This window comes from Chiloscyllium punctatum, chromosome 6 (assembly GCF_047496795.1).
Source record: "Chiloscyllium punctatum isolate Juve2018m chromosome 6, sChiPun1.3, whole genome shotgun sequence".
NCBI lineage: Eukaryota > Metazoa > Chordata > Chondrichthyes > Orectolobiformes > Hemiscylliidae > Chiloscyllium > Chiloscyllium punctatum.
The window spans coordinates 126,395,064-126,416,870 of record NC_092744.1 but is presented as its reverse complement, the minus strand read 5'-3'; positions in this window follow the sequence as shown (position 1 = coordinate 126,416,870).

The following is a 21,807-nucleotide window of genomic DNA, read 5'->3' as shown; positions in this document are numbered from 1 at the left end:
AGATAGAGAGTGAAAAGGGACAGAAAGAGACAGAGAAAAGGGACAGAGAGAGAGTGAGAGAAAAGGGACTGAGAGAGAGTGAAAAGGGACAGAAAGAGAGAGAGAAAAGGGACAGAGAGAGAAAGTGAGAGAAAAGGGGCTGAGAGAGAGAAAGAAAAGGGACAGCGAGAGAAAAAAAGGGACAGATAGAGAGAGAAATGGGACAGAGAGAGAGAGAGAAAAGGGACAGAGAGAGAGAGAGAGAGAGAGAGAGAGAGAAAAGGGACCGACAGAGAGTGAAAACGGACAGATAGAGAGACAGAAAAGGGACAGAGAGGGAGAGTGAGAGAAAAGGGACTGAGAGAGAGAAAGAGAAAAGGGACAGCGAGAGAAAAAAGGGACAGATAGAGAGAGAAAAGGGACAGAAAGAGAGAGAGAAATGGGACAGAGAGAGAGAGAAAAGGGATAGAGAGAGAGAGAAAAGGGACAGAGAGAGAGGGAAAAGGGACAGAGAGAGAGAGAAAAGGGACAGAAAGAGGGAGAGAAAAGGGACAGAAAGAGAGAGAGAAAAGGGACAGAAAGAAAGAGAGAAAAGGGACAGCGAGAGAGAGAGAAAAGGGACACAGAGAGAGAGAGAAAAGGGACAGAGAGAGAGTGAAAAGGGAGAGAAAGAGAGAGAGAGAAATGGGACATATAGAGAGAGTGAGAGAAAATGGACTGAGAGAGAGAAAGAAAAGGGACAGCGAGAGAAAAAAAGGGACAGATAGAGAGAGAAAAGGGACTGAAAGAGAGAGAGAAAAGGGACGGAGAGAGAGAAAGAAAAGGGACAGACAGAGCGAAAAGTGACAGAAAGCGAGAGAGAAAAGGGACGGAGAGAGAAAGAAAAGGGACAGAGAGAGAGTGAGAGAAAAGGGACTGAGAGAGAGAAAGAGAAAAGGGACAGCGAGAGAAAAAAAGGGACCGACAGAGAGAGAAAAGGGACAGAGAGAGAGAGAATAGGGACAGATAGAGAGTGAAAAGGGACAGAAAGAGAGAGAGAAAAGGGACTGAGAGAGAGAAAGAGAAAAGGAGCAGCGAGAGAAAAAAAGGGACAGATAGAGAGTGAAAGGGGACAGAGAGAGAGAGAGAAAAGGGACAGATAGAGAGTGAAAGGGACAGAAAGAGACAGAGAAAAGGGACAGAGAGAGAGAGTGAGAGAAAAGGGACTGAGAGAGAGAAAGAGAAAAGGTACAGCGTGAGAAAAAAAGGGACAGATAGAGAGAGAAAAGAGACAGAGAGAGAGAGAAAAGGGACAGAGAGAGAGAGAAAAGGGACAGATAGAGAGTGAAAAGGGACAGAAAGAGACAGAGAAAAGGGACAGGGAGAGAGTGAGAGAAAAGGGACTGAGAGGTAGAAAGAGAAAAGGGACAGCGAGAGAAAAAAAGAGGACAGATAGAGAGAGAAAAGGGACAGAAAAGAGAGAGAAAAGGGACGGAGAGAGAGAAAAGGAACAGAACGAGAGAGAGAAAAGGGACGGAGAGAGAAAGAAAACGGACAGAGAGAGTGAGAGAAAAGGGATTGAGAGAGAGAAAGAGAAAAGGGACAACGAGAGAAAAAAAGGGACAGATAGAGAGAGAAAAGGGACAGAGAGAGAGAAAAGGAACAGAACGAGAGAGAGAAAAGGGACGGAGAGAGAAAGAAAACGGACAGAGAGAGTGAGAGAAAAGGGATTGAGAGAGAGAAAGAGAAAATGGACAGCGAGAGAAAAAAAGGGACAGATACAGAGAGAAAAGGGACAGAGAGAGAGAGAAAAGGGACAGAGAGAGAGTGAAAAGGGACAGAGAGAGAGAGAAAAGGGACAGAGAGAGAGTGAAAAGGCACAGAAAGAGAGAGAGAAAAGGGACAGAGAGAGAGAGTAAGAGAGAGAGAGAGAGAAAGAGAAAAGGGACAGTGAGACAAAATAAGGGACAGATCGAGAGTGAAAAGGGAAAGAAAGAGAGAGAGAAAAGGGTCGAGGAGAGAGAAAAGGGACAGAAAGAGAGAGAGAAAAGGGACGAAGAGAGAAAGAAAAGGGACAGAGAGAGAGAGAGAGAAAAGGTACTGAGAGAGAGAGAGAAAAGGTACTGAGAGAGAGAAAGAGAAAAGGGACAGCGAGAGAAAAAAGGGACAGAGAGAGAGAGAACAGGGACTGAGAGAGAGAAAGAAAAGGGACAGCGAGAGAAAAAAAGGGACAGATAGAGAGAGAAAAGGGACTGAAAGAGAGAGAGAAAAGGGACGGAGAGAGAGAATAGGGACAGAAAGAGAGAGAGAAAAGGGACAGAGAGAGAGAAAGAAAAGGGACAGAGAGAGAGAAAGAAAAGGGACAGAAAGCGAGAGAGAAAAGGGACGGAGAGAGAAAGAAAAGGGACAGAGAGAGAGTGAGAGAAAAGGGACTGAGAGAGAGAAAGAGAAAAGGGACAGCGAGAGAAAAAAAGGGACAGATAGAGAGAGAAATGGGACAGAGAGAGATAGAAAAGGGACAGAGAGAGAGTGAAAAGGGAGAGAAAGAGAGAGAGAGAAATGGGACAGATAGAGAGAGTGAGAGAAAAGGGACTGGGAGAGAGAAAGAAAAGGGACAGCGAGAGAACAAAAGGGACAGATAGAGAGAAAAAAGGGACTGAAAGAGAGAGCGAAAAGGGACGGAGAGAGTGAAAAGGGACAGAAAGAGAGAGAGAAAAGGGACAGAAAGAGAGAGAGAAAAGGGACAGCGAGAGAGAGAGAAAAGGGACAGAGAGAGAGAGAGAAAAGGGACAGAGAGAGAGTGAAAAGGGAGAGAAAGAGAGAGAGAGAAATGGGACATATAGAGAGAGTGAGAGAAAAGGGACTGAGAGAGAGAAAGAAAAGGGACAGCGAGAGAAAAAAAGGGACAGATAGAGAGAGAAAAGGGACTGAAAGAGAGAGAGAAAAGGGACGGAGAGAGAGAAAGAAAAGTAAAAGACAGAGCGAAAAGGGACAGAAAGCGAGAGAGAAAAGGGACGGAGAGAGAAAGAAAATGGACAGAGAGAGAGTGAGAGAAAAGGGACTGAGATAGAGAAAGAGAAAAGGGACAGCGAGAGAAAAAAAGGGACAGATAGAGAGAGAAAAGGGACAGAGAGAGAGAGAAAAGGGACAGATAGAGAGTGAAAAGGGACAGAAAGAGAGAGAGAAAAGGGACTGAGAGAGAGAAAGAGAAAAGGGACAGCGAGAGAAAAAAAGGGACAGATAGAGAGTGAAAGGGGACAGAGAGAGAGAGAGAAAAGAGACAGATAGAGAGTGAAAAGGGACAGAAAGAGACAGAGAAAAGGGACAGAGAGAGAGAGTGAGAGAAAAGGGACAGAGAGAAAGAGAAAAGGGACAGCGAGAGAAACAAAGGGACAGATAGAGAGAGAAAAGGGACAGAAAGAGTGTGAAAAGGGACAGAAAGAGAGAGAGAAAAGGGACAGAGAGAGAGAGAAAAGGGACAGATAGTGAGTGAAAAGGGACAGAAAGAGACAGAGAAAAGGGACAGAGAGAGAGTGAGAGAAAAGGGACTGAGAGAGAGTGAAACGGGACAGAAAGAGACAGAGAAAAGGGACAGAGAGAGAGTGTGAGAGAAAAGGGACTGAGAGAGAAAGAGAAAAGGGACAGCGAGAGAAAAAAAAGGGACAGATAGAGATAGAAAAGGGACAGAAAGAAAGAGAGAAAAGGGACAGCAAGAGAGTGAGAAAAGGGACGGAGAGAGAAAGAAACAGGACAGAGAGAGAGTAAGAGAAAAGGGACAGCGAGAGAAAAAAGGAACAGATAGAGAGAGAAAAGGGACATAGAGAGAGAGTGAAAGGGGACAGAGAGAGAGAGAAAAGGGACAGAAAGAGACAGAGAAAAGGACAGAGAGAAAGAGTGATAGAAAAGGGTCTGAGATAGAGAAAGAGAAAAGGGACAGCGATACAAAAAAAGGAAAGAGAGAGAGAGAAAAGGGCGGAGAGAGAGAAAAGGAACAGAACGAGAGAGAGAAAAGGGACGGAGAGAGAAAGAAAAGTGACAGAAGAATGAGAGAAAAGGGACTGAGAGAAAGAAAGAGAAAAGGGACAGCGAGAGAAAAAAGGGACAGATACAGAGAGAGAAGGGACAGAGACAGAGAGAAAAGGGACAGATAGAGAGTGAAAAGGACAGAGAGAGAGAGAAAAGGACAGAGAGAAAGAGTGAGAGAAAGGGGACTGAGATAGAGAAAGAGAAAAGGGACAGCGATACACAAAAACGGACAGATAGAGAGAGAAAAGGGACAGAAAGAGAGAGAGAAAAGGGACGGAGAGAGAAAGAAAAGGGACAGAGAGAGTGAGAGAAAAGGGACTGAGAGAGAGAAAGAGAAAAGGGACAGCGAGAGAAAAAAAGGGACAGATAGAGAGAGAAATGGGACAGAGAGAGATAGAAAAGGGACAGAGAGAGAGTGAAAAGGGAGAGAAAGAGAGAGAGAGAAATGGGACAGATAGAGAGAGTGAGAGAAAAGGGACTGAGAGAGAGAAAGAAAAGGGACAGCGAGAGAACAAAAGGGACAGATAGAGAGAGAAAAGGGACTGAAAGAGAGAGAGAAAAGGGACGGAGAGAGCGAAAAGGGACAGAAAGCGAGAGAGAAAAGGGACGGAGAGAGAAAGAAAATGGACAGAGAGAGAGTGAGAGAAAAGGGACTGAGATACAGAAAGAGAAAAGGGACAGCGAGAGAAAAAAAGGGACAGATAGAGAGAGAAAAGGGACAGAGAGAGAGAGAAAAGGGACAGATAGAGAGTGAAAAGGGACAGAAAGAGAGAGAGAAAAGGGACTGAGAGAGAGAAAGAGAAAAGGGACAGCGAGAGAAAAAAAGGCACAGATAGAGAGTGAAAGGGGACAGAGAGAGAGAGAGAAAAGAGACAGATAGAGAGTGAAAAGGGACAGAAAGAGACAGAGAAAAGGGACAGAGAGAGAGAGTGAGAGAAAAGGGACTGAGAGAGAAAGAGAAAAGGGACAGCGAGAGAAACAAAGGGACAGATAGAGAGAGAAAAGGGACAGAAAGAGAGTGAAAAGGGACAGAAAGAGAGAGAGAAAAGGGACAGAGAGAGAGAGAAAAGGGACAGATAGAGAGTGAAAAGGGACAGAAAGAGACAGAGAAAAGGGACAGAGAGAGAGTGAGAGAAAAGGGACTGAGAGAGAGTGAAAAGGGACAGAAAGAGAGAGAGAAAAGGGACAGAGAGAGAGAGTGAGAGAAAAGGGACTGAGAGAGAGAAAGAAAAGGGACAGCGAGAGAAAAAAAGGGACAGATAGAGAGAGAAATGGGACAGAGAGAGAGAGAGAAAAGGGACAGAGAGAGAGAGAGAGAGAGAGAGAGAGAGAGAGAAAAGGGACCGACAGAGAGTGAAAACGGACAGATAGAGAGAGACAGAAAAGGGACAGAGAGGGAGAGTGAGAGAAAAGGGACTGAGAGACAGAAAGAGAAAAGGGACAGCGAGAGAAAAAAGGGACAGATAGAGGGAGAAAAGGGACAGAAAGAGAGAGAAATGGGACAGAGAGAGAGAGAAAAGGGACAGAGAGAGAGAGAAAAGGGACAGAGAGAGAGGGAAAAGGGACAGAGAGAGAGAGAAAAGGGACAGAAAGAGAGAGAGAAAAGGGACAGAAAGAAAGAGAGAAAAGGGACAGCGAGAGAGAGAGAAAAGGGACACAGAGAGAGAGAGAAAAGGGACAGAGAGAGAGTGAAAAGGGAGAGAAAGAGAGAGAGAGAAATGGGACATATAGAGAGAGTGAGAGAAAAGGGACTAAGAGAGAGAAAGAAAAGGGACAGCGAGAGAAAAAAAGGGACAGATAGAGAGAGAAAAGGGACTGAGAGAGAGAAAAGGAACAGAACGAGAGAGAGAAAAGGGACGGAGAGAGAAAGAAAACGGACAGAGAGAGTGAGAGAAAAGGGATTGAGAGAGAGAAAGAGAAAATGGACAGCGAGAGAAAAAAAGGGACAGATACAGAGAGAAAAGGGACAGAGAGAGAGAGAAAAGGGACAGAGAGAGAGTGAAAAGGGACAGAGAGAGAGAGAAAAGGGACAGAGAGAGAGTGAAAAGGCACAGAAAGAGAGAGAGAAAAGGGACAGAGAGAGAGAGTAAGAGAGAGAGAGAGAGAAAGAGAAAAGGGACAGTGAGACAAAATAAGGGACAGATCGAGAGTGAAAAGGGAAAGAAAGAGAGAGAGAAAAGGGTCGGAGAGAGAGAAAAGGGACAGAAAGAGAGAGAGAAAAGGGACGAAGAGAGAAAGAAAAGGGACAGAGAGAGAGAGAGAAAAGGTACTGAGAGAGAGAGAGAAAAGGTACTGAGAGAGAGAAAGAGAAAAGGGACAGCGAGAGAAAAAAAGGGACAGATAGAGAGAGAAAAGGGACTGAAAGAGAGAGAGAAAAGGGACGGAGAGAGAGAATAGGGACAGAAAGAGAGAGAGAAAAGGGACAGAGAGAGAGAAAGAAAAGGGACAGACAGAGCGAAAAGGGACAGAAAGCGAGAGAGAAAAGGAACAGATAGAGAGAGAAAAGGGACATAGAGAGAGAGTGAAAGGGGACAGAGAGAGAGAGAAAAGGGACAGAAAGAGACAGAGAAAAGGACAGAGAGAAAGAGTGAGAGAAAAGGGTCTGAGATAGAGAAAGAGAAAAGGGACAGCGATACAAAAAAAGGAAAGAGAGAGAGAGAAAAGGGCGGAGAGAGAGAAAAGGAACAGAACGAGAGAGAGAAAAGGGACGGAGAGAGAAAGAAAAGTGACAGAAGAATGAGAGAAAAGGGACTGAGAGAAAGAAAGAGAAAAGGGACAGCGAGAGAAAAAAGGGACAGATACAGAGAGAAAAGGGACAGAGACAGAGAGAAAAGGGACAGATAGAGAGTGAAAAGGACAGAGAGAGAGAGAAAAGGACAGAGAGAAAGAGTGAGAGAAAGGGGACTGAGATAGAGAAAGAGAAAAGGGACAGCGATACACAAAAACGGACAGATAGAGAGAGAAAAGGGACAGAAAGAGAGAGAGAAAAGGGACGGAGAGAGAAAGAAAAGGGACAGAGAGAGTGAGAGAAAAGGGACTGAGAGAGAGAAAGAGAAAAGGGACAGCGAGAGAAAAAAAGGGACAGATAGAGAGAGAAATGGGACAGAGAGAGATAGAAAAGGGACAGAGAGAGAGTGAAAAGGGAGAGAAAGAGAGAGAGAGAAATGGGACAGATAGAGAGAGTGAGAGAAAAGGGACTGAGAGAGAGAAAGAAAAGGGACAGCGAGAGAACAAAAGGGACAGATAGAGAGAGAAAAGGGACTGAAAGAGAGAGAGAAAAGGGACGGAGAGAGTGAAAAGGGACAGAAAGAGAGAGAGAAAAGGGACAGAAAGAGAGAGAGAAAAGGGACAGCGAGAGAGAGAGAAAAGGGACAGAGAGAGAGAGAGAAAAGGGACAGAGAGAGAGTGAAAAGGGAGAGAAAGAGAGAGAGAGAAATGGGACATATAGAGAGAGTGAGAGAAAAGGGACTGAGAGAGAGAAAGAAAAGGGACAGCGAGAGAATAAAAGGGACAGATAGAGAGAGAAAAGGGACTGAAAGACAGAGAGAAAAGGGACGGAGAGAGAGAAAGAAAAGGGAAAGACAGAGCGAAAAGGGACAGAAAGCGAGAGAGAAAAGGGACGGAGAGAGAAAGAAAATGGACAGAGAGAGAGTGAGAGAAAAGGGACTGAGATAGAGAAAGAGAAAAGGGACAGCGAGAGATAAAAAGGGACAGATAGAGAGAGAAAAGGGACAGAGAGAGAGAGAAAAGGGACAGATAGAGAGTGAAAAGGGACAGAAAGAGAGAGAGAAAAGGGACTGAGAGAGAGAAAGAGAAAAGGGACAGCGAGAGAAAAAAAGGGACAGATAGAGAGTGAAAGGGGACAGAGAGAGAGAGAGAAAAGAGACAGATAGAGAGTGAAAAGGGACAGAAAGAGACAGAGAAAAGGGACAGAGAGAGAGAGTGAGAGAAAAGGGACTGAGAGAGAAAGAGAAAAGGGACAGCGAGAGAAACAAAGGGACAGATAGAGAGAGAAAAGGGACAGAAAGAGTGTGAAAAGGGACAGAAAGAGAGAGAGAAAAGGGACAGAGAGAGAGAGAAAAGGGACAGATAGTGAGTGAAAAGAGACAGAGAAAAGGGACAGAGAGAGAGTGAGAGAAAAGGGACTGAGAGAGAGTGAAAAGGGACAGAAAGAGAGAGAGAAAAGGGGCTGAGAGAGAGAAAGAAAAGGGACAGCGAGAGAAAAAAAGGGACAGATAGAGAGAGAAATGGGACAGAGAGAGAGAGAGAAAAGGGACAGAGGGAGAGAGAGAGAAAAGGGACAGATAGAGAGAGAAATGGGACAGAAAGAGAGAGAGAAAAGGGACTGAGAGAGAGAAAGAGAAAAGGGACAGCGAGAGAAAAAAAGGGACAGATAGAGAGTGAAAGGGGTCAGAGAGAGAGAGAGAAAAGAGACAGAGAGAGAGTGAAAAGGGACAGAAAGAGACAGAGAAAAGGGACAGAGAGAGAGAGTGAGAGAAAAGGGACTGAGAGAGAAAGAGAAAAGGGACAGCGAGAGAAACAAAGGGACAGATAGAGAGAGAAAAGGGACAGAAAGAGAGTGAAAAGGGACAGAAAGAGAGAGAGAAAAGGGACAGAGAGAGAGAGAAAAGGGACAGATAGAGAGTGAAAAGGGACAGAAAGAGACAGAGAAAAGGGACAGAGAGAGAGTGAGAGAAAAGGGACTGAGAGAGAGTGAAAAGGGACAGAAAGAGAGAGAGAAAAGGGACAGAGAGAGAGAGTGAGAGAAAAGGGACTGAGAGAGAGAAAGAAAAGGGACAGCGAGAGAAAAAAAGGGACAGATAGAGAGAGAAATGGGACAGAGAGAGAGAGAGAAAAGGGACAGAGAGAGAGAGAGAGAGAGAGAGAGAGAGAAAAGGGACCGACAGAGAGTGAAAACGGACAGATAGAGAGACAGAAAAGGGACAGAGAGGGAGAGTGAGAGAAAAGGGACTGAGAGACAGAAAGAGAAAAGGGACAGCGAGAGAAAAAAGGGACAGATAGAGAGAGAAAAGGGACAGAAAGAAAGAGAGAAAAGGGACAGCGAGAGAGAGAGAAAAGGGACACAGAGAGAGAGAGAAAAGGGACAGAGAGAGAGAGAGAAAAGGGACAGAGAGAGAGTGAAAAGGGAGAGAGAGAGAGAGAAATGGGACATATAGAGAGAGTGAGAGAAAAGGGACTAAGAGAGAGAAAGAAAAGGGACAGCGAGAGAAATAAAGGGACAGATAGAGAGAGAAAAGGGACTGAGAGAGAGAAAAGGAACAGAACGAGAGAGAGAAAAGGGACGGAGAGAGAAAGAAAACGGACAGAGAGAGTGAGAGAAAAGGGATTGAGAGAGAGAAAGAGAAAATGGACAGCGAGAGAAAAAAAGGGACAGATACAGAGAGAAAAGGGACAGAGAGAGAGAGAAAAGGGACAGAGAGAGAGTGAAAAGGGACAGAGAGAGAGAGAAAAGGGACAGAGAGAGAGAGAAAAGGGACAGAGAGAGAGTGAAAAGGCACAGAAAGAGAGAGAGAAAAGGGACAGAGAGAGAGAGTAAGAGAGAGAGAGAGAGAAAGAGAAAAGGGACAGTGAGACAAAATAAGGGACAGATCGAGAGTGAAAAGGGAAAGAAAGAGAGAGAGAAAAGGGTCGGAGAGAGAGAAAAGGGACAGAAAGAGAGAGAGAAAAGGGACGAAGAGAGAAAGAAAAGGGACAGAGAGAGAGAGAGAGAAAAGGTACTGAGAGAGAGAGAGAAAAGGTACTGAGAGAGAGAAAGAGAAAAGGGACAGCGAGAGAAAAAAAGGGACAGAGAGAGAGAGAACAGGGACTGAGAGAGAGAAAGAAAAGGGACAGCGAGAGAAAAAAAGGGACAGATAGAGAGAGAAAAGGGACTGAAAGAGAGAGAGAAAAGGGACGGAGAGAGAGAAAGAAAAGGGACAGACAGAGCGAAAAGGGACAGAAAGCGAGAGAGAAAAGGGACGGAGAGAGAAAGAAAAGGGACAGAGAGAGAGTGAGAGAAAAGGGACTGAGAGAGAGAAAGAGAAAAGGGACAGCGAGAGAAAAAAAGGGACAGATAGAGAGAGAAATGGGACAGAGAGAGAGAGAGAAAAGGGACAGAGAGAGAGAGAGAGAGAGAGAGAGAGAGAGAAAAGGGACCGACAGAGAGTGAAAACGGACAGATAGAGAGAGACAGAAAAGGGACAGAGAGGGAGAGTGAGAGAAAAGGGACTGAGAGACAGAAAGAGAAAAGGGACAGCGAGAGAAAAAAGGGACAGATAGAGGGAGAAAAGGGACAGAAAGAGAGAGAAATGGGACAGAGAGAGAGAGAAAAGGGACAGAGAGAGAGAGAAAAGGGACAGAGAGAGAGGGAAAAGGGACAGAGAGAGAGAGAAAAGGGACAGAAAGAGAGAGAGAAAAGGGACAGAAAGAAAGAGAGAAAAGGGACAGCGAGAGAGAGAGAAAAGGGACACAGAGAGAGAGAGAAAAGGGACAGAGAGAGAGTGAAAAGGGAGAGAAAGAGAGAGAGAGAAATGGGACATATAGAGAGAGTGAGAGAAAAGGGACTAAGAGAGAGAAAGAAAAGGGACAGCGAGAGAAAAAAAGGGACAGATAGAGAGAGAAAAGGGACTGAGAGAGAGAAAAGGAACAGAACGAGAGAGAGAAAAGGGACGGAGAGAGAAAGAAAACGGACAGAGAGAGTGAGAGAAAAGGGATTGAGAGAGAGAAAGAGAAAATGGACAGCGAGAGAAAAAAAGGGACAGATACAGAGAGAAAAGGGACAGAGAGAGAGAGAAAAGGGACAGAGAGAGAGTGAAAAGGGACAGAGAGAGAGAGAAAAGGGACAGAGAGAGAGTGAAAAGGCACAGAAAGAGAGAGAGAAAAGGGACAGAGAGAGAGAGTAAGAGAGAGAGAGAGAGAAAGAGAAAAGGGACAGTGAGACAAAATAAGGGACAGATCGAGAGTGAAAAGGGAAAGGAAGAGAGAGAGAAAAGGGTCGGAGAGATAGAAAAGGGACAGAAAGAGAGAGAGAAAAGGGACGAAGAGAGAAAGAAAAGGGACAGAGAGAGAGAGAGAAAAGGTACTGAGAGAGAGAGAGAAAAGGTACTGAGAGAGAGAAAGAGAAAAGGGACAGCGAGAGAAAAAAAGGGACAGAGAGAGAGAGAACAGGGACTGAGAGAGAGAAAGAAAAGGGACAGCGAGAGAAAAAAAGGGACAGATAGAGAGAGAAAAGGGACTGAAAGAGAGAGAGAAAAGGGACGGAGAGAGAGAATAGGGACAGAAAGAGAGAGAGAAAAGGGACAGAGAGAGAGAAAGAAAAGGGACAGACAGAGCGAAAAGGGACAGAAAGCGAGAGAGAAAAGGAACAGATAGAGAGAGAAAAGGGACATAGAGAGAGAGTGAAAGGGGACAGAGAGAGAGAGAAAAGGGACAGAAAGAGACAGAGAAAAGGACAGAGAGAAAGAGTGAGAGAAAAGGGTCTGAGATAGAGAAAGAGAAAAGGGACAGCGATACAAAAAAAGGAAAGAGAGAGAGAGAAAAGGGCGGAGAGAGAGAAAAGGAACAGAACGAGAGAGAGAAAAGGGACGGAGAGAGAAAGAAAAGTGACAGAAGAATGAGAGAAAAGGGACTGAGAGAAAGAAAGAGAAAAGGGACAGCGAGAGAAAAAAGGGACAGATACAGAGAGAAAAGGGACAGAGACAGAGAGAAAAGGGACAGATAGAGAGTGAAAAGGACAGAGAGAGAGAGAAAAGGACAGAGAGAAAGAGTGAGAGAAAGGGGACTGAGATAGAGAAAGAGAAAAGGGACAGCGATACACAAAAACGGACAGATAGAGAGAGAAAAGGGACAGAAAGAGAGAGAGAAAAGGGACGGAGAGAGAAAGAAAAGGGACAGAGAGAGTGAGAGAAAAGGGACTGAGAGAGAGAAAGAGAAAAGGGACAGCGAGAGAAAAAAAGGGACAGATAGAGAGAGAAATGGGACAGAGAGAGATAGAAAAGGGACAGAGAGAGAGTGAAAAGGGAGAGAAAGAGAGAGAGAGAAATGGGACAGATAGAGAGAGTGAGAGAAAAGGGACTGAGAGAGAGAAAGAAAAGGGACAGCGAGAGAACAAAAGGGACAGATAGAGAGAGAAAAGGGACTGAAAGAGAGAGAGAAAAGGGACGGAGAGAGTGAAAAGGGACAGAAAGAGAGAGAGAAAAGGGTCAGAAAGGGAGAGAGAAAAGGGACAGCGAGAGAGAGAGAAAAGGGACAGAGAGAGAGAGAGAAAAGGGACAGAGAGAGAGTGAAAAGGGAGAGAAAGAGAGAGAGAGAAATGGGACATATAGAGAGAGTGAGAGAAAAGGGACTGAGAGAGAGAAAGAAAAGGGACAGCGAGAGAATAAAAGGGACAGATAGAGAGAGAAAAGGGACTGAAAGACAGAGAGAAAAGGGACGGAGAGAGAGAAAGAAAAGGGAAAGACAGAGCGAAAAGGGACAGAAAGCGAGAGAGAAAAGGGACGGAGAGAGAAAGAAAATGGACAGAGAGAGAGTGAGAGAAAAGGGACTGAGATAGAGAAAGAGAAAAGGGACAGCGAGAGAAAAAAAGGGACAGATAGAGAGAGAAAAGGGACAGAGAGAGAGAGAAAAGGGACAGAGAGAGAGAGAAAAGGGACAGATAGAGAGAGAGAAAAGGGACTGAGAGAGAGAAAGAGAAAAGGGACAGCGAGAGAAAAAAAGGGACAGATAGAGAGTGAAAGGGGACAGAGAGAGAGAGAGAAAAGAGACAGATAGAGAGTGAAAAGGGACAGAAAGAGACAGAGAAAAGGGACAGAGAGAGAGAGTGAGAGAAAAGGGACTGAGAGAGAAAGAGAAAAGGGACAGCGAGAGAAACAAAGGGACAGATAGAGAGAGAAAAGGGACAGAAAGAGTGTGAAAAGGGACAGAAAGAGAGAGAGAAAAGGGACAGAGAGAGAGAGAAAAGGGACAGATAGTGAGTGAAAAGGGACAGAAAGAGACAGAGGAAAGGGACAGAGAGAGAGTGAGAGAAAAGGGACTGAGAGAGAGTGAAAAGGGACAGAAAGAGAGAGAGAAAAGGGGCTGAGAGAGAGAAAGAAAAGGGACAGCGAGAGAAAAAAAGGGACAGATAGAGAGAGAAATGGGACAGAGAGAGAGAGAGAAAAGGGACAGAGGGAGAGAGAGAGAAAAGGGACAGATAGAGAGAGAAATGGGACAGAAAGAGAGAGAGAAAAGGGACTGAGAGAGAGAAAGAGAAAAGGGACAGCGAGAGAAAAAAAGGGACAGATAGAGAGTGAAAGGGGACAGAGAGAGAGAGAGAAAAGAGACAGATAGAGAGTGAAAAGGGACAGAAAGAGACAGAGAAAAGGGACAGAGAGAGAGAGTGAGAGAAAAGGGACTGAGAGAGAAAGAGAAAAGGGACAGCGAGAGAAACAAAGGGACAGATAGAGAGAGAAAAGGGACAGAAAGAGAGTGAAAAGGGACAGAAAGAGAGAGAGAAAAGGGACAGAGAGAGAGAGAAAAGGGACAGATAGAGAGTGAAAAGGGACAGAAAGAGACAGAGAAAAGGGACAGAGAGAGAGTGAGAGAAAAGGGACTGAGAGAGAGTGAAAAGGGACAGAAAGAGAGAGAGAAAAGGGACAGAGAGAGAGAGTGAGAGAAAAGGGACTGAGAGAGAGAAAGAAAAGGGACAGCGAGAGAAAAAAAGGGACAGATAGAGAGAGAAATGGGACAGAGAGAGAGAGAGAAAAGGGACAGAGAGAGAGAGAGAGAGAGAGAGAGAGAGAAAAGGGACCGACAGAGAGTGAAAACGGACAGATAGAGAGACAGAAAAGGGACAGAGAGGGAGAGTGAGAGAAAAGGGACTGAGAGACAGAAAGAGAAAAGGGACAGCGAGAGAAAAAAGGGACAGATAGAGAGAGAAAAGGGACAGAAAGAAAGAGAGAAAAGGGACAGCGAGAGAGAGAGAAAAGGGACACAGAGAGAGAGAGAAAAGGGACAGAGAGAGAGAGAGAGAAAAGGGACAGAGAGAGAGTGAAAAGGGAGAGAGAGAGAGAGAAATGGGACATATAGAGAGAGTGAGAGAAAAGGGACTAAGAGAGAGAAAGAAAAGGGACAGCGAGAGAAAAAAAGGGACAGATAGAGAGAGAAAAGGGACTGAGAGAGAGAAAAGGAACAGAACGAGAGAGAGAAAAGGGACGGAGAGAGAAAGAAAACGGACAGAGAGAGTGAGAGAAAAGGGATTGAGAGAGAGAAAGAGAAAATGGACAGCGAGAGAAAAAAAGGGACAGATACAGAGAGAAAAGGGACAGAGAGAGAGAGAAAAGGGACAGAGAGAGAGTGAAAAGGGACAGAGAGAGAGAGAAAAGGGACAGAGAGAGAGAGAAAAGGGACAGAGAGAGAGTGAAAAGGCACAGAAAGAGAGAGAGAAAAGGGACAGAGAGAGAGAGTAAGAGAGAGAGAGAGAGAAAGAGAAAAGGGACAGTGAGACAAAATAAGGGACAGATCGAGAGTGAAAAGGGAAAGAAAGAGAGAGAGAAAAGGGTCGGAGAGAGAGAAAAGGGACAGAAAGAGAGAGAGAAAAGGGACGAAGAGAGAAAGAAAAGGGACAGAGAGAGAGAGAGAGAAAAGGTACTGAGAGAGAGAGAGAAAAGGTACTGAGAGAGAGAAAGAGAAAAGGGACAGCGAGAGAAAAAAAGGGACAGAGAGAGAGAGAAAAGGGACTGAGAGAGAGAAAGAAAAGGGACAGCGAGAGAAAAAAAGGGACAGATAGAGAGAGAAAAGGGACTGAAAGAGAGAGAGAAAAGGGACGGAGAGAGAGAAAGAAAAGGGACAGACAGAGCGAAAAGGGACAGAAAGCGAGAGAGAAAAGGGACGGAGAGAGAAAGAAAAGGGACAGAGAGAGAGTGAGAGAAAAGGGACTGAGAGAGAGAAAGAGAAAAGGGACAGCGAGAGAAAAAAAGGGACAGATAGAGAGAGAAATGGGACAGAGAGAGATAGAAAAGGGACAGAGAGAGAGTGAAAAGGGAGAGAAAGAGAGAGAGAGAAATGGGACAGATAGAGAGAGTGAGAGAAAAGGGACTGAGAGAGAGAAAGAAAAGGGACAGCGAGAGAACAAAAGGGACAGATAGAGAGAAAAAAGAGACTGAAAGAGAGAGAGAAAAGGGACGGAGAGAGTGAAAAGGTACAGAAAGAGAGAGAGAAAAGGGACAGAAAGAGAGAGAGAAAAGGGACAGCGAGAGAGAGAGAAAAGGGACAGAGAGAGAGAGAGAAAAGGGACAGAGAGAGAGTGAAAAGGGAGAGAAAGAGAGAGAGAGAAATGGGACATATAGAGAGAGTGAGAGAAAAGGGACTGAGAGAGAGAAAGAAAAGGGACATCGAGAGAAAAAAAGGGACAGATAGAGAGAGAAAAGGGACTGAAAGAGAGAGAGAAAAGGGACGGAGAGAGAGAAAGAAAAGGGAAAGACAGAGCGAAAAGGGACAGAAAGCGAGAGAGAAAAGGGACGGAGAGAGAAAGAAAATGGACAGAGAGAGAGTGAGAGAAAAGGGACTGAGATAGAGAAAGAGAAAAGGGACAGCGAGAGAAAAAAAGGGACAGATAGAGAGAGAAAAGGGACAGAGAGAGAGAGAAAAGGGACAGATAGAGAGTGAAAAGGGACAGAAAGAGAGAGAGAAAAGGGACTGAGAGAGAGAAAGAGAAAAGGGACAGCGAGAGAAAAAAAGGGACAGATAGAGAGTGAAAGGGGACAGAGAGAGAGAGAGAAAAGAGACAGATAGAGAGTGAAAAGGGACAGAAAGAGATAGAGAAAAGGGACAGAGAGAGAGAGTGAGAGAAAAGGGACTGAGAGAGAAAGAGAAAAGGGACAGCGAGAGAAACAAAGGGACAGATAGAGAGAGAAAAGGGACAGAAAGAGTGTGAAAAGGGACAGAAAGAGAGAGAGAAAAGGGACAGAGAGAGAGAGAAAAGGGACAGATAGTGAGTGAAAAGGGACAGAAAGAGACAGAGAAAAGGGACAGAGAGAGAGTGAGAGAAAAGGGACTGAGAGAGAGTGAAAAGGGACAGAAAGAGAGAGAGAAAAGGGACAGAGAGAGAGAGTGAGAGAAAAGGGGCTGAGATTGAGAAAGAAAAGGGACAGCGAGAGAAAAAATGGGACAGATAGAGAGAGAAATGGGACAGAGAGAGAGAGAGAAAAGGGACAGAGAGAGAGAGAGAGAGAAAAGGGACAGATAGAGAGTGAAACGGGACAGAAAGAGACAGAGAAAAGGGACAGAGAGAGAGAGTGAGAGAAAAGGGACTGAGAGAGAATGAGAAAAGGGACAGCGAGAGAAAAAAAAGGGACAGATAGAGACAGAAATGGGACAGAGAGAGAGAGAGAGAAAAGGGACAGAGAGAGAGAGAGAGAGAGAGAGAGAGAGAGAGAGAAAAGGGACCGACAGAGAGTGAAAACGGACAGATAGAGAGACAGAAAAGGGACAGAGAGGGAGAGTGAGAGAAAAGGGACTGAGAGACAGAAAGAGAAAGGGGACAGCGAGAGAATAAAGGGACAGATAGAGAGAGAAAAGGGACAGAAAGAGAGAGAGAAATGGGACAGAGAGAGAGAGAAAAGGGACAGAGAGAGAGAGAAAAGGGACAGAGAGAGAGGGAAATGGGACAGAGAGAGAGAGAAAAGGGACAGAAAGAGAGAGAGAAAAGGGACAGAAAGAGAGAGAGAAAAGGGACAGAAAGAAAGAGAGAAAAGGGACAGCGAGAGAGAGAGAAAAGGGACACAGAGAGAGAGAGAAAAGGGACAGAGAGAGAGTGAAAAGGGAGAGAAAGAGAGAGAGAGAAATGGGACATATAGAGAGAGTGAGAGAAAAGGGACTAAGAGAGAGAAAGAAAAGGGACAGCGAGAGAAAAAAAGGGACAGATAGAGAGAGAAAAGGGACTGAAAGAGAGAGAGAAAAGGGACGGAGAGAGAGAAAGAAAAGGGACAGAAAGAGCAAAAAGTGACAGAAAGCGAGAGAGAAAAGGGACGGAGAGAGAAAGAAAAGGGACAGAGAGAGAGTGAGAGAAAAGGGACTGAGAGAGAGAAAGAGAAAAGGGACAGCGAGAGAAAAAAAGGGACAGACAGAGAGAGAAAAGGGACAGAGAGAGAGAGAATAGGGACAGATAGAGAGTGAAAAGGGACAGAAAGAGAGAGAGAAAAGGGACTGAGAGAGAGAAAGAGAAAAGGAGCAGCGAGAGAAAAAAAGGGACAGATAGAGAGTGAAAAGGGACAGAAAGAGACAGAGAAAAGGGACAGAGAGAGAGAGTGAGAGAAAAGGGACTGAGAGAGAAAGAGAAAAGGTACAGCGTGAGAAAAAAAGGGACAGATAGAGAGAGAAAAGAGACAGAGAGAGAGAGAAAAGGGACAGAGAGAGAGAGAGAGAAAAGGGACAGATAGAGAGTGAAAAGGGACAGAAAGAGACAGAGAAAAGGGACAGGGAGAGAGTGAGAGAAAAGGGACTGAGAGGTAGAAAGAGAAAAGGGACAGCGAGAGAAAAAAAGAGGACAGATAGAGAGAGAAAAGGGACAGAAAAGAGAGAGAAAAGGGACGGAGAGAGAGAAAAGGAACAGAACGAGAGAGAGAAAAGGGACGGAGAGAGAAAGAAAACGGACAGAGAGAGTGAGAGGAAAGGGATTGAGAGAGAGAAAGAGAAAATGGACAGCGAGAGAAAAAAAGGGACAGATTCAGAGAGAAAAGGGACAGAGAGAGAGAGAAAAGGGACAGAGAGAGAGTGAAAAGGGACAGAGAGAGAGAGAAAAGGGACAGAGAGAGAGAGAAAAGGGACAGAGAGAGAGAAAAGGAACAGAACGACAGGGAGAAAAGGGACGGAGAGAGAAAGAAAACGGACAGAGAGAGTGAGAGAAAAGGGATTGAGAGAGAGAAAGAGAAAATGGACAGCGAGAGAAAAAAAGGGACAGATACAGAGAGAAAAGGGACAGAGAGAGAGAGAAAAGGGACAGAGAGAGAGTGAAAAGGAACAGAGAGAGAGAGAAAAGGGACAGAGAGAGAGTGAAAAGGCACAGAAAGAGAGAGAGAAAAGGGACAGAGAGAGAGAGTAAGAGAGAGAGAGAGAGAAAGAGAAAAGGTACAGTGAGACAAAATAAGGGCCAGATCGAGAGTGAAAAGGGACAGAAAGAGAGAGAGAAAAGGGTCGGAGAGAGAGAAAAGGGACAGAAAGAGAGAGAGAAAAGGGACGAAGAGAGAAAGAAAAGGGACAGAGAGAGAGAGAGAGAAAAGGTACTGAGAGAGAGAGAGAAAAGGTACTGAGAGAGAGAAAGAGAAAAGGGACAGCGAGAGAAAAAAAGGGACAGAGAGAGAGAGAAAAGGGACTGAGAGAGAGAAAGAAAAGGGACAGCGAGAGAAAAAAGGGACAGATAGAGAGAGAAAAGGGACTGAAAGAGAGAGAGAAAAGGGACGGAGAGAGAGAATAGGGACAGAAAGAGAGAGAGAAAAGGGACAGAGAGAGAGAAAGAAAAGGGACAGACAGAGCGAAAAGGGACAGAAAGCGAGAGAGAAAAGGGACGGAGAGAGAGAAAGAGAAAAGGGACAGCGAGAGAAAAAAAGGGACAGACAGAGAGAGAAAAGGGACAGAGAGAGAGAATAGGGACAGATAGAGAGTGAAAAGGGACAGAAAGAGACAGAGAAAAGGGACAGAGAGAGAGAGTGAGAGAAAAGGGACTGAGAGAGAAAGAGAAAAGGGACAGCGAGAGAAAAAAAAGGGACAGATAGAGAGAGAAATGGGACAGAGAGAGAGAGAGAGAAAAGGGACAGAGAGAGAGTGAAAAGGGAGAGAAAGAGAGAGAGAGAAATGGGACAGATAGAGAGAGTGAGAGAAAAGGGACTGAGAGAGAGAAAGAAAAGGGACAGCGAGAGAACAAAAGGGACAGATAGAGAGAGAAAAGGGACTGAAAGAGAGAGAGCAAAGGGACGGAGAGAGTGAAAAGGGACAGAAAGAGAGAGAGAAAAGGGACAGAAAGAGAGAGAGAAAAGGGACAGCGAGAGAGAGAGAAAAGGGACAGAGAGAGAGAGAGAAAAGGGACAGAGAGAGAGTGAAAAGGGAGAGAAAGAGAGAGAGAGAAATGGGATATAGAGAGAGTGAGAGAAAAGGGACTGAGAGAGAGAAAGAAAAGGGACAGCGAGAGAAAAAAAGGGACAGATAGAGAGAGAAAAGGGACTGAAAGAGAGAGAGAAAAGGGACGGAGAGAGAGAAAGAAAAGGGAAAGACAGAGCGAAAAGGGACAGAAAGCGAGAGAGAAAAGGGACGGAGAGAGAAAGAAAATGGACAGAGAGAGAGTGAGAGAAAAGGGACTGACATAGAGAAAGAGAAAAGGGACAGCGAGAGAAAAAAAGGGACAGATAGAGAGAGAAAAGGGACAGAGAGAGAGAGAAAAGGGACAGATAGAGAGTGAAAAGGGACAGAAAGAGAGAGAGAAAAGGGACTGAGAGAGAGAAAGAGAAAAGGGACAGCGAGAGAAAAAAAGAGACAGATAGAGAGTGAAAAGGGACAGAAAGAGACAGAGAAAAGGGACAGAGAGAGTGAGTGAGAGAAAAGGGACTGAGAGAGAAAGAGAAAAGGGACAGCGAGAGAAACAAAGGGACAGATAGAGAGAGAAAAGGGACAGAAAGAGAGTGAAAAGGGACAGAAAGAGAGAGAGAAAAGGGACACAGAGAGAGAGAAAAGGGACAGATAGTGAGTGAAAAGGGACAGAAAGAGACAGAGAAAAGGGACAGAGAGAGAGTGAGAGAAAAGGGACTGAGAGAGAGTGAAAAGGGACAGAAAGAGAGAGAGAAAAGGGACAGAGAGAGAGAGTGAGAGAAAAGGGGCTGAGAGAGAGAAAGAAAAGGGACAGCGAGAGAAAAAAAGGGACAGATAGAGAGAGAAATGGGACAGAGAGAGAGAGAGAAAAGGGACAGAGAGAGAGAGAATAGGGACAGATAGAGAGTGAAAAGGGACAGAAAGAGAGAGAGAAAAGGGACTGAGAGAGAGAAAGAGAAAAGGGACAGCGAGAGAAAAAAAGGGACAGATAGAGAGTGAAAGGGGACAGAGAGAGAGAGAAAAGGGACAGAGAGAGTGAAAAGGGACAGAAAGAGACAGAGAAAAGGGACAGAGAGAGAGAGTGAGAGAAAAGGGACTGAGAGAGAAAGAGAAAAGGTACAGCGTGAGAAAAAAAGGGACAGATAGAGAGAGAAAAGAGACAGAGAGAGAGAGAAAAGGGACAGAGAGAGAGAGAGAGAAAAGGGACAGATAGAGAGTGAAAAGGGACAGAAAGAGACAGAGAAAAGGGACAGGGAGAGAGTGAGAGAAAAGGGACTGAGAGGTAGAAAGAGAAAAGGGACAGCGAGAGAAAAAAGAGGACAGATAGAGAGAGAAAAGGGACAGAAAACAGAGAGAAAAGGGACGGAGAGAGAGAAAAGGAACAGAACGAGAGAGAGAAAAGGGACAGGGAGAGAGAAAGAAAACGGACAGAGAGAGTGAGAGAAAAGGGTTTGAGAGAGAGAAAGAGAAAAGGGACAACGAGAGAAAAAAAGGGACAGATAGAGAGAGAAAAGGGACAGAGATAGAGAAAAGGAACAGAACGAGAGAGAGAAAAGGGACGGAGAGAGAAAGAAAACGGACAGAGAGAGTGAGAGAAAAGGGATTGAGAGAGAGAAAGAGAAAATGGACAGCGAGAGAGAAAAAGGGACAGATACAGAGAGAAAAGGGACAGAGAGAGAGAGAAAAGGGACAGAGAGAGAGTGAAAAGGGACAGAGAGAGAGAGAGAAAAGGGACAGAGAGAGAGAGAAAAGGGACAGAGAGAGCGAGAGAAAAGGGACAGTGAGACAAAATAAGGGACAGATCGAGAGTGAAAGGGGCAGAAAGAGAGAGAGAAAAGGGTCGGAGAGAGAGAAAAGGGACAGAAAGAGAGAGAGAAAAGGGACGAAGAGAGAAAGAAAAGGGACAGAGAGAGAGAGAGAGAAAAGGTACTGAGAGAGAGAGAGAAAAGGTACTGAGAGAGAGAAAGAGAAAAGGGACAGCGAGAGAAAAAAAGGGACAGAGAGAGAGAGAAAAGGGACAGAAAGAGAGAGAGAAAAGGGACGGAGAGAGAGAAAAGGGACAGAAAGAGAGAGAGAAAAGGGACGGAGAGAGAAAGAAAAGGGACAGAGAGAGAGAGTGAGAGAAAAGGGACAGAGAGAGAGAAAGAGAAAAGGGACAGAGAGAGAGAGAGAGAGAAAAGGGACAGAGAGAGAGAAAAGGGACAGCGCGAGAGAGAGAGAGAAAAGGGACAGAGAGAGAGAGAGAAAGAAAAGGGACAGCAAGAGAAAAAAGGGACAGATAGAGAGAGAAAAGGCACAGGAAGAGAGTGAGAAAAGGGACGGAGAGAGAAAGAAACGGGACAGAGAGACAGTGTGAGAGAAAAGGTACTGAGAGAGAGAAAGAGAAAAGGGACAGCGCGAGAAAAAAAAGGTACAGATAGAGAGAGAAAAGGCACAGAAAGAGAGTGAAAAGCGACAGAAAGAGAGAGAGAAAAGGGACAGAGAGAGAGAGAGTGAGAGAAAAGGGGCTGAGAGAGAGAAAGAGAAAAGGGACAGTGAGACAAAATAAGGGACAGATCGAGAGAGAAAAGGGACAGAAAGAGAGAGAGAAAAGGGACGGAGAGAGAGAAAAGGGACAGAAAGAGAGAGAGAAAAGGGACGAAGAGAGAAAGAAAAGGGACAGAGAGAGACAGTGAGAGAAAAGGTACTGAGAGAGAGAGAAAGAGAAAAGGGACAGCGAGAGAAAAAAAGGGACAGATAGAGAGAGAAAAGGGACAGAAAGAGAGAGAG